Consider the following 12,048-nt stretch of genomic DNA (forward strand, 5'->3'; position numbering starts at 1 on the left):
GCTCCGTCCCCGCCAGCGGCCCCGTCCCCGCGGGGCGCCGCCAACTTCGGCGGAAAAGGCAAAAAAAAAAAAAAAAATCCCGAAAAAAAAAAGGGAAAAAAAAAGGCGCGCCCCTCCCCCCGGGGGAGTTCAAACGTCGCAACACCCACCCCCGCCGCTGATTGGGCAGCGCTCGGTAACGTCACACCGCCCCGCCCCGCCAATTGGCCCCCGCCGCGGTCCGTCACATCCCGCGCCCAGCCGCGTTTCTTTGTGCGCGGCCGCGGGCGCTCCAGACGGCGCGTACGGAGCCGGCGCGCACGTACGGGCGGTCCCGCGGAGGGGGGAGGGGGGGGCGGAATCTGTCAAGCTCAGCGGTTTTCTCAAATCCCTGTAAAAAAAAAAATAAAAAAAAAAAAAGAGAAAAAAAAAAGAGGGGAAAAAAATAAAAAGGCAACGCCGGTGTAGACACGCGCGCCCGCGCTCCCTCCGCGCCCCGACCCCGCGCAGCTCCCACCCAGACAATAGCTGCTGCCCTCTGCAAAAGCATGGAAATCAGGTTAAAAAAAAAACAAAAACAAAAAAAGAGAAGTTTAAGAGGCGCCACGTACCATGGACAGGTATAGGGACTACGTGAGAAACTTTACGGGGCTCAGGCGGTTGGCTCCGGTTGTTGACACTTTTTTTTTTTCCGCGATTTTTTTTTTTTTTTTTTTTTTTTAATAGCTAAAATAAACTTGCAACCGTTGGGAACCCGGAAGAGAATAAACGCCGCAGCCAATTGCCGCCTGCCGTTAGGTGCTTTGGGTTGTTGTTTTCTTTTTTCTTTTTTTTCCCCTTGGGTTTTTGTTGGGGGTTTTTTTGTTGTTGTTTGTTGTTGGTGGTTTTTTGGTGGCTCCCGGCCGGGGAGGCTTCGCAGTGCGGGCTGGCTGCGGGCCGGGCCGGGGCGGGCGGGCTGGCTGGGCGCTGCCACCGCCTCTCCCCGCTCTGCCGGGCGTGCTCCGAGCGCCTGGGACTTTGCAGAAGTTGCGAGCCATTCGGCAGCCTCCCGCCTCCCTCCTCCCCTTCCCCTCCTCCTCCTCCTCCTCCTCCTCCTCCTCCCCCCGCACCCCCCCCCCCCCCCCCGCTTATTTCCGCAATCGCCGCGATTTGCATAGGAACCCCGCACCGGGGGGGCGGCGGGGCTCACGGACATCCCCTACCCACCCACCCCCCCCCGAGATGGGCTGCCCCCGCTGCGGGCCTCCAGCCCCCCCACCCCCACCCCGCCAAACGCCTTCCCAGCCGCGGGGGTCCTCCGCAGGGCTGCTCTGCGGGAGGGCGACCGGGGATGCTGCGGGCAGCGAGCGCCCCTTGCACGGGTAAACCCCACCCCCCCCTTGCACGGGTAACCCCCCCCTGCTTGCACGGATACTCCCCCCTTGCACGGGTAACCCCCTCCGTTGCACGGGTAACCCTCCCTTGCTCGGATACCCCCACACACCTTGCACGGATACCCCCCTCACCTTGCACGGGTAACCTCCCCTTGCACAGACACCCCCCCCCCCTTGCAGGGATAACCTCCCCCCACGGGCAACCCTTCCCGGCACGGGGAACCCCCATGCCTTGCACCAGCAAAGCTCCTTTGCTGCACGGGCAAACTTACCTGGCACTAGCAACCCCCACCACCACTTTGCAGGGGCACCAGCCCTGCTTTGCACCCCCCCGTGCTTTGCACACCCCCCCCCCGTGCTTTGCACACCCCGCCGGGGTGCGGTGCGGGTGCGGGGGGGCCCGCGGCAGCCGGGCAAGCCCTTTGCGGGGGAGGAACTTTCCTTCCAGCAGCGCGGCCGTGTCTGGCAGCAATGCAGCAGCCGAGAGCCGAGCTGCAAAGTCTCCAACTTACACGGCACCCCTAAAATAGTCCTGATTTCATCCCTGAAAGGATTTCCTGGCTTTGTGTGTCTTAACTAGCCTTGGCCATTTTTGTAGAATAACCCTATTATTCACAGCTCCGAGGGTACAATCTGCTAAAGTCACTTAATAAAAAAAAAAAAGAAAAAAAAAAAAAAAGAAAAACCTTCAAAGGGCGTGAGAAATAAAGGCAAACAAACAATTGTCTGTAGCTCTCAGCTCCCCTTGATCGTGGATACCCGCTTCATTAACAGCAGAAGCATTATATTCTTAAAACTGGAAGCCTCAAGATGCGTGATAATACTGCAAAATTAATTTGGGGGGGGGGGAGCAAGTGAATTTGAAGGTTAATTACTATTTTTTTACAACAAAGTGAGACTTGAACTCACACAACTTATCTTGTAACTTAACGAGTGGCATGGTTATCCCTCCGAATTTACTGCTTTTAATCGACTCGAGCAGGTATTTAAAGACACAGAGGGCTGCAGCCCCAGTGTATTGACTAGAGAGGGGGGAAAAAAGAAATAAGAAAGAAAAAACCCCTCAGATAGCGATTTTCAGTTTCAAGTTTGGGAGCCTCAGACCTGCGCTGGTGACAGCGCGGCTCCGTACGCGGCGCGTTTTAACCTCCCGGCAGCGGCTCTGCTTCCTCGGTTACCTCCTGGTGACCCCTCCGAAAGAGCCCGCCGATTCCCAGCGGTCTGGAGACCACAGGTTGGAAACCACTGGTTTTGCATAAACTTCTGTTATTCGGTGCAGGCTTAGGTTGCGAGGGTTCCTCTTAGCAAATTGTCAAAGGATGATGTGTACTGCATAAATTAAAACATCATGTCTCCTTGCCATGTGAAAGCATTATTAAAAGAAGCATAATAAGGGATTTCCACCATGTTATCAAGCGTACAAAGAAAACTCCGAATGGGAGGGATGGCTGTCATCGGGGTAGAACAAGCTGGGATTTTGGAGAGGCTTGAGAAGCGCTTTGAATAGCCCGTCAGTTGGACAAGGATCAGCGCTGACAATAGCTGGTCTATATGTGGTATGGCCTGTTAACATCCAGCAGCAATCATTAAAGGCCTCATCCTGACAACGGGGCTCTTCAGGGCCCCTGAGCGATGTTAGTGGCTTTGGGAGAACCACCGTGGCTGCTCGCTCGCCCTGGGGGCAGCTTCACCCCACTGAGAGCCAGAAGCCCCCCGAAATTACCAGGGGCTCAATCCTGACCCCCTTTCCATCAAGACCTTAGAGCCACACGCTGCTATGACCCGCATCTCGAGAACTATTTGGAGACTTCAATGCCATTACGGTTGATGGAAATCAATGCCCAGATGTTTCCACTTCATCCCACGACCCACTATGGAATTAGCTACAAATCCCAGAGAAATGTCACGGAGGAGCCGTAGGTCAGTGCCATGCCCAACCTGGTCCTGCCATCCTTTGTGAAATTTGTATCAGCCAAAGATACTAAAAACGAGAGTAGTCTGTAAGACTCCCTCCGGGGAAGAGATTGATTTATTATACCACATGTACATACGGAATGGAGCATAATGGGGTTTTCCTCCTCGGTCTGAAGGCTCCAAACCCTAATGCAATACAAATAAACACCACGGTCGTGCAAACGCTGTGTCACCCTTAAACGGGAGGGCAGGTGGGCAGAAGCTTCAATCTCCAGCCTCCAAAATTCAGGGGGTAGCTTAAATAAGCAGACTAATACATTTGATGGACCTTCTCACTTTACATCACCAAATACGTATGAATAATAATGTTTTTGCATGCAGCATTATCTGCCCATCACCATGATTCCCAGCAGGAGAGCGGGGAGGATGAAAGGTGCTGCGGTCCCCATCTGACAGATGAGGGTGGCTGCACCAGAATTCTGGGCCATAGGTGCATCGCCAAAGCCACGTACATGTGGGGATGGGAATTAAAGTAGTTGTGCTAAGGGCAAGTAGGAATAACTGCACTAAAAATTGGTCAATCCTATCCATTTCTCTGCAAAATCTCCTACTTTAACCGTGAGTTACCGGAGCCATTGCTGCCTGGCACAGCTGTACGTGAGGTGCTGGCTCCGGAGCTGAGCATATCGCAGAAATGCCTACGGACTTGTAATGCATTTCTACAGGGTCTCAAGTCTATTGCGAGATGCATTGCGGAGGAAATAACTTCCCAGCAAAAGTGTGCAGACTACGGAAAGGAAGCAAACAGAACGGAGAGAGGTGGGATAAGCAGTGTTTCCCCTTTTGTTTTGCTGTAGATCTTCTAATGGGGAGCATAATACATGGTAATACTATGTTAGCATAAATACCGCTCCGCAAGCAGAATTTAGTTGAAAACCCAAAATACTGCAAAGTGAAAGTTCGCTGTGAAAGTGAACGCAGTTCAATAAGCTAGCTGTGATTTACTGATCGGTTCGAGCAGTGCCTGCCGGCCCAGCCCTGCGGCAGAGCCCAGCTTCGCCGTGTGCCAGCGTGCACCTAAAAGTCCCTGCCCACCATGTTGATGCCACCATCCAGCTGGATAAACCCCCCGTTCGCAACCGGGAAAGGACGCGAATACGGACAGTCGCTCTCAGATATATTTTATTGGTACACAGTCCCGCGGTGTTATCACTGCTGGAAGCTGATGGACTCTTCTCACAATGGTACAAAATCATTCTCCAGCGATACTGAGTGATTACAGCGTACGGACTGATATTGCCGTCATCCTAAATCCAAAGTTTTATCAGGCAGCTTGGCATAAATACTTTGGACCTAATCTTGCATGCCTCAGTGAAAGTTTTGCTTGAATAAAGTTTGCGCAAGGGTGGTATAAACATGGTGTGGCAAATAACATTTACATGCCCATACACACACACACATACACACGCTATTTATTGTAGTATATGATATATCTATGCATTGTCCTATTTATGCAGTGTATTTCTCAAAAGGAAAGTATGTCTTTTGTCGCTGTTTTTCATGTGAGAACATTTTACATTCAGGGTTCGCTCATACTGTAAAAGCTGAGATTCAATACATGGTGTGAAAAATAAAGCTTAAGAATTGCTAATTGGACTTTATAAGATTCAGGTAACACAAACTGAGGTATGTTACAAAGAAAAGTTATGTCTAAGAGAAAACAGGAGTATAATGCAAAAATGCCAACAACATCACCTGCGCTGCTTACAAGCAGCAGTGGTATTTTAGCCCTAATCAACGCAGATTCCCTCCTGTCCTTTGCTGCATGCATTTCTCTGTGGTCTATAACTTTTAAAATGACATGTGCATTATTTCCCAAAGTAAATAAAGAAATAAAAACCCCAACAGCAATCTGTCGAAGTACTAAGTCATTTTTCACATTTCTCATCTACGCTGAAGTTCTGAGAAGAAAAAAAAAAAAAAATCGGAGTGGCCTTTTTAGACAAAAACTCGGACAACTTTGTACCTAGGTTAGAGACTGGCGAGGCGGGCACCGTAACAGGTGCAGGTTTATTACGGCTTTTCTGGCATTGTGTGTGTCGCACATAACTCATCTGCAAATCTCTTCCGCAACTATTTTTTCAAAACAGTTTAAGCCCTGCTGACCCAAAGCACACACGAGGTCTGATCGCTTTCCTCGTGGATACGGAGCAGTAAAGTTTTCCATCACAGATTTTGCTAACCCTCTCTCTTTTCTGCTATAAAAAAAAATCCCTTTTCAGTCTTAAATTGGGTATTCTGTAAAATGTGGTAAGGTCTATATTCTTGATAGGAAGGACAGACACCGTCTAATACAGCTATTTTAGAAAACACACTTTTATCCCATAAACTTTGAACTAAATGAAATTTTAGGGAATAAAAAGTAATACTTTCCACTGTGATTAGTAACTTTCCCTTTCTCCACCTTTTCTAATTTTATAGACAACTTCGTAACGTGCAAGGAGTGAGTCACACTTGAGTGAGTGTGTGTATCTCACGTGCAAAGGTTGGTTGTAAGAACTCAAATCTGCACGAGAGCCAACGCTTCTGCCTAAAAGATGTCGTAAAAAATCACGGAGTGAAGCGTACCCGGTCCGTTTTGCTTGCTCTGCCTTTCCCAGTGCCTACGGCTCCTTCCTAACAGCGAAAGAAATGTGTTACTCTCAGCACCTGAAATTTTTTTTTGAAGTCCTTATTACTGTAATTCACTGACCTGCCGCATTGTAAGCCCTGGCAATATAGATCCCTGGGATGGGCACCCTGCGCTGGTACTGGATCTCTCTGGAGAGGCTGCTTTGGTTTTTTTGCAGAAGAGAAGTTTTTCTTTTTTAAAAAAGAAGTGTAATCCGTGTGGGCTGCCTGTCACAATCACTGCTTTCCTCTCTTGGCAGCAGGGAGAAGGTGAGACCATCCTCTGCTCACCCGACTGTTGTGTTAACTTCTATACTGGGCTCGGATGATTTCCATAGGGTAACCCCCGGAACAGCCAGGCGCGATGCACAGGTGGCCCTTACAAAGAGACACGCTCAGCTACGTTTTTATTTGGATTCCTGGAAAAACACATAAATCACGACACCGCCCCACATACGTATGCCCGACCCCTTCGTTATTGGATGAAAAGGTTATTTCCGAGCCTACGGAGCAGGTGTACGTACGGTCGCAAAGCTCACGGGGAGAGACACGCAGACTATATTATTCCTCCCTCAGAAAATTGAAAAGCCAAGCCCGGAGATCCCCCAGCCCAGCTCCCCCCTCCTCCAGGAGGAAATAAGCATTTCCTTACAGATATTCTATTTTTTTTTTTATCCTCTTCAGATTCAGATTGTCACTAAATATAGAAACTCTTGTAGCCATACAAAACGTGCATCGCCCCACAGCTGCTCATTTGCAATTTGTTCTGCACTTAAAAATCTCTTAATGCTACAAATAAACTTTGGGAAAGTTACATCCCAGTAAACAATGAGGTGTTTTTTAAAATTACATGTGCTACTGTATTATTAGGTCTCTACCGACACTACAATTATCTTTTGAAGCTGGCAATAACGTATTAACTGTTCAGTCAGATGCAGAAATAGACTGGTGTATAAGCCCTCTGCCATTTTTATGAATGGAAAATATTTTAAAAGATTGTTTCCAGTTTCTTCTTTGTCCGCTCCCCAGAAGGAGCCCCCTCGCCGAGACTCTTTCCCCACGTCACTTTAATATTCATATATATTATCCATACATTGCGATACATGATTAACTGCCTCCCCCCCACCCACCCCCCACCGCCCCAAACAATACATATACTTATTGGATTAACTACTCAGTCCTCGCTGGTAAGGAAAGCGGTATCCGTGAGCTCTCGCTTTTATTTGCACGTACAGTTGTAGATCTGTGGCATGACATTAAAAAAAAAAAAAAAAAAAGTGAATAATCCCTACGCGGGAGCGCAGTGTCCGCCGCAGCGTCCGTGCTGCTCCGCGGCACCATTTTTTACTCGCCAAGGGAGTTCGCAGCCAGGCGGTTTCTGCTAGGTTTTGCCCGATTTCTGCCCGGTTTTGCCCGATTTCTGCCCGTTCTCCGAGCAGAGGCTGCCCGGCGAGGGCGGCGGTGATGGGCGTCGCAGCTCCCCTTTCTCCGTGCCCCCCGCCGGCACAGCCTTGGCACCGCATCGCTGGAGGGGGGGGAATAGAAAATAAAGGAAAAAAAGGGGGGGGGGGGAAGAAAAGCAAAGCCTTAAAGTTTGCTATTTGATTTTGGTCTGGATTTTGGTTTTTTTGGGGTTTCTTTTTTTTTTGGGGGGGGGTATAAAATAAATAGATAAATCTCGCAACCTGCCATCTCAGCCTTCTCAAACGTTCGCCAAGTCAGTGGTAGCCATTTTCATCTAAGGTACAGGAAAAGGAAAGAAAAAGAAAAAAAAAAAAAAAGGAAAAAACCCCAGGAGAAGCGCAGCCCGCGCAGCTCGGCACCGCCGCCGCTCCAGCCGCGCCGCGCCCGCGCATCCCCCGCCGCTCGCTCCGCGCTCCGCCGCCCCGCGGGCTGCGGATTCCCGCCCCCCCCCCCTTTTTTTTTCCCCTCTCTTTTTTTTTCTCTTTTTTTTTTTCTTTTGCCGCAGTCTCCGTCCGGCGCTGGGGCGAGTTGCGGCAGCACCGCACCGGCGACGGGCTGATTTATCGCTGCTCCAGCCCCGGCTGGCGATTATGTCACTCTAAATCACGCACATGCGGAGAGCCGGGTGGTTTTGGCCAGCTTGGAGCCGCCCCCCCCCCCAAAAAAAATTAATAAAAATGTAATAAAAATATAAATGCAAAAAGAAAAAGGGGGAGGGGGGAGAAATCCAGGCGAGCGCCGGCGCCCCCCGACCCCCGCCGCAAAATAAAGTCTCAACAAAAGTAGCGGGGGCGGCGGGCACGGCGGAGCGGGGCGGCGCGGAGGGAGGGAGGGAGGGAAGGAAGGAGGGAGGGATGGAGGGATGGAGGGAGGGGGGGCACCTGGCAGCCGCCGCGCCCGCCCCCGCCGCTCCCCGCGGCGCCTCCCGGGCCCGGCTCCGCCGGCGCGGAGGGGGGTGCGGCGGGACCCGCCGAGCCCTCCCGCCCAGCCCGGTCCTGCCTGCCAGCAGCCGCACGCACGGTGCATATCCACATGTATATGTGCATATCCGCATATATTTTATATATATATGTATACAGCGGGGGTTTACGTGCTCTGGAGCGCGGTGCTGGAGCCGGTGACTTCCTCCCCGGTGGCAACGGAGCGGGGAGCCTGGGGCAGCAGCCTCCAGCTCCCCCAGCCCTGCAGCGTGCTTTGTGCCGGTCGGGTGCTGCTACTGCAGGACCCTCGTGTCCCAGGGCTGCTCCCGCTGCCCACGGGTCAAATCGGTACAAGCCAGGAGGTCCCCTGGGCTCGGGGGGGGTGGTTTGGGCATTTGGGGTTTGCGAGGGGCCACGGCTTGGCCTCTCCCCACCAGCCCCGTTAAGCCCTGCAGCAGGTTTGCCTGTTATTTCCCATTGCATCCTTTAACGGTAAGGAAAAAAAGAAAATGGGTATCAAAAGTGCTGGTGGCATTGCTATAATTCAGGGGTTGACACAATCCGTGGGGATTTCGTCCCGGCGCGGGTTCTGCCGGGTCTGCTTGGCTGCACCCAGGGTCAGGGCACCGTTGCAGGGGGAGAAGTTTCAGGAATGCCTGAACGGTTTCAGCCCACCAGACGCATTTGCAAGTCATTGAGACTTGTGCTTCTGAGCAAGGGAGGAGGCACTGAGAGCCCGATGCTGCGTGCAGGACAGTCGCATGCTACCGGTAGGTGCTTACACGGCTAATAAAATCTGGGATAAGCTCCCCAACAATAACGCAGCACTCGGGGCAAGAAGCTGAAACTGTTTTCTGCTGTTGCACCACAGCAACAAACTCTGATTTTTTTTTTCCCTCTACTTGTTAAATTCAAGAAATACTCTAGATTTTCAGTGTCGCTGAGCTCCAAACTTTGGTGCTTGGCGAAGGGAACTCGCGGGCAGGCCTCCTGCATGCGCAACATGGAGAAAACATTGAACCTCCATGGAAAATCCTGCCTCTTGCCCACGGTTTGGAAAATCGGTAAGCGAAAGAGAAACGTATAGAGCAGAGGAGGACACTGGACACCTGAGTGGAAGGGGAGAGTGGCCATGGCTGACTGCCTCCCCTGTCCCATGGAGACTCCAGTGGAACTGCTTTTCCCTCTTTGCAGCAGTGCTGCTCCTCCCAAAGCCTTGAGACACCGGGATGGGACGCTATAGGGGAAGGAGCCCGCTCCCACGCGCGTGGGCCAGCGCCGGTGTGCTCAGTGCCCTTCGGCCTTGGGAGTGCGAAGGAGGCAGCAGCGAGACACTGACCCCCCCTTGCAGGGAAGGGGCCCTTTGCTGTTCCTGCTGAGGCCCCCGTTCTTCACCTCATCCCTTCGGATGGTTTTATGGCAGCTTGAAAGTTTCTGCGGAAGTCGGGGCAGTGGGGGTCCAGATACCTCAGCAGACAGGAACCCCTGGTTCACAGGTGCCCTAGCACACAGGTACCCCAGTACTCAGGTACCCCAGAACGCAGGTACCCCCAGCGCACAGGTACCCTAGCACTCAGACACTCCAGGACACAGGTATCCCAGTATAGCACTATACCTGCACACAGGTACCCCAGCACACAGATACCCCAGTATACTGCTACACCAGCACACAGGTACCCCGTTACACAGGTACCCCGTTACACAAGTACCCAGCACACATGTAGCCCAGGACTTGAGGACTGTGGTACCCAGGTACCCCGGGACACAGGTACCCCAGTACTCAGACACCCCAGTAACACCACTACGTATGCACACTGGTACCCCAGCACACTGCTGTACCTGCACACAGATACCCCAAAATACATTCTTCAGCACCCAGGTACCCCTGGCACCCAGGTACCCCATCACCCCGGGCAGGGCCCCCCAGCCATGCCACGTGCCCCAGGCAGCACCGGGCTGGGCTCACCGGGATTTTTGCTGTTCTCCGGAGCAGACGAGGTCGGTGCAATTTGCTTTTAATTACAAACGTCACGAGACTTACTCCAAGGAGATGCCAAAGGCCTTTATAAATTACTAGCTAACTTGATTTAAAAAGTGTGATCGTAGGAAATAATGAAGGTTGCTTCCCCTTGTTGCGACAAATTTGCATTCGGCCCATGGAGGACGGCAGCGGGGCTGCGGTGTTGCTGGATTTCTTAGGAAAAGTTACCAGCGGCCTGCGAGACAGCTGGAATTCATATTAGAATATTTTTAACGTGCTCTTACAAATACTTTGGCATACGCCTATTCCACTCCTTTTAATGATGTTGACTTCATTTCCTTTAATATGGGGGAAAAAATGCTACACCAACAAGACTTAATTAATAAGAAGAAACAATAATAAATAACTCCAGTTGCGTTACTGCAGGGTTGCAAAATACGGATCAGGGTGTTTGACTGATAAACCCGAACAACTTTGCAGCTGAGTTTTTTAGACCCGCGCATCCGTGGGCTCCTCCGCCCCCTCCCCTCTTCTCCTCTCCCCCCTCCCGTCCCCGATGCCGTGCTGCAGGGGCTGAGGAGCACCCGGGCTATTTTTAAAACCAGTCCCATTTACCACCCAGCCCCCTAGCAAACCCGGCGCCAGGGGGTGCAGCACCCCCTGCCCCAGCCCGCTGGCAGGGTGCAGCCATGCAAGTGAGGGTGCCGGCGTGCCCCAGCCGGCTCTCGTGTGTGTATGTGCATGTGCATGTGCATGCGTGCACACCTGTGTGTGCGTGCACGTGTACATACCTATGTATATGTGTGCATATCTGTATGTGTGTGCACACACGTCCGGATACGAATGCATGTGCTATGCATTATGTGTATGGACGCAGGTACGTGTGCATGCGGGTGTGCACAAGCGAGCACGCAGGTCTGCACGCACACCCGTGCACGTGCCTGCATGCCTGCGCGCACATGGGTGTGCAAGCCCCGTGCGCGCGCACGCCTGCGTGCCCGCGCCTCTGCACCCATCCGCCTGCACGTGCGCGCCCGCCCGCCTGCCGCCGCCTGCCCCGCGCGCCGGCACCGCCCGGCAGGGCCCGCGGCGCCCCCTGGAGGCGCGCGGCCGCCGCCCGCCCCTCCCGCCGCCGCGCCCCGCCCCTCCCGCCGCCGCGCCCCGCCCCTCCGGCCGCCGCGCTCCACCCCCCGCCTCGGCGGCAGGGCCGGGCGGCGCAGCGCCCCCTCCCGGCCGGTGGGGCGGGGAGCGCGGGCAGCCCTGAGGCGGGCGGCGGCGGGCCCGCGGAGGCACCGCCTTGCGTTTGTGTCTGTGGCGGCCGCGGAGGGCACGGCTGGGCCCAGGTGGCGGCGGCGGCCGGCAGATGAGGCCACCCTTTGTTTCCAAACGCAGCAAAACCGGGGAGGATAATCCCGATTAAAACCTCAAAGCAAAACGTGACTTAGGGCAGCTTCACCCTCCCTCGGCCCGCGGCTCCGTCAGCGGCGGCGTGCGGGTCCTACCTCAGCAGAGCCAGGCCTTCCCTGTCCCGCCACCTGCGTGTGGGAAGGGAAGGTCGGGTGTCCCCTGCTCCTTCCCCCCGCTCCCTGGTCACCCCCGCAATTCCAGAGAGTTTTTGGAGGAGAAGGGAGGAGGCAGACAGACGCATTTCCCACAGCCCAACTCCTGGGGACACCATCAGCGTCACCCTCAGAGGCTGCCCGGAGGGCAGGCCCCCGTCTGCAGCGGGTCTGTGAGGATCGGGGGT

The sequence above is a fragment of the Calonectris borealis genome, chromosome 8 (assembly GCF_964195595.1).
Source record: "Calonectris borealis chromosome 8, bCalBor7.hap1.2, whole genome shotgun sequence".
NCBI lineage: Eukaryota > Metazoa > Chordata > Aves > Procellariiformes > Procellariidae > Calonectris > Calonectris borealis.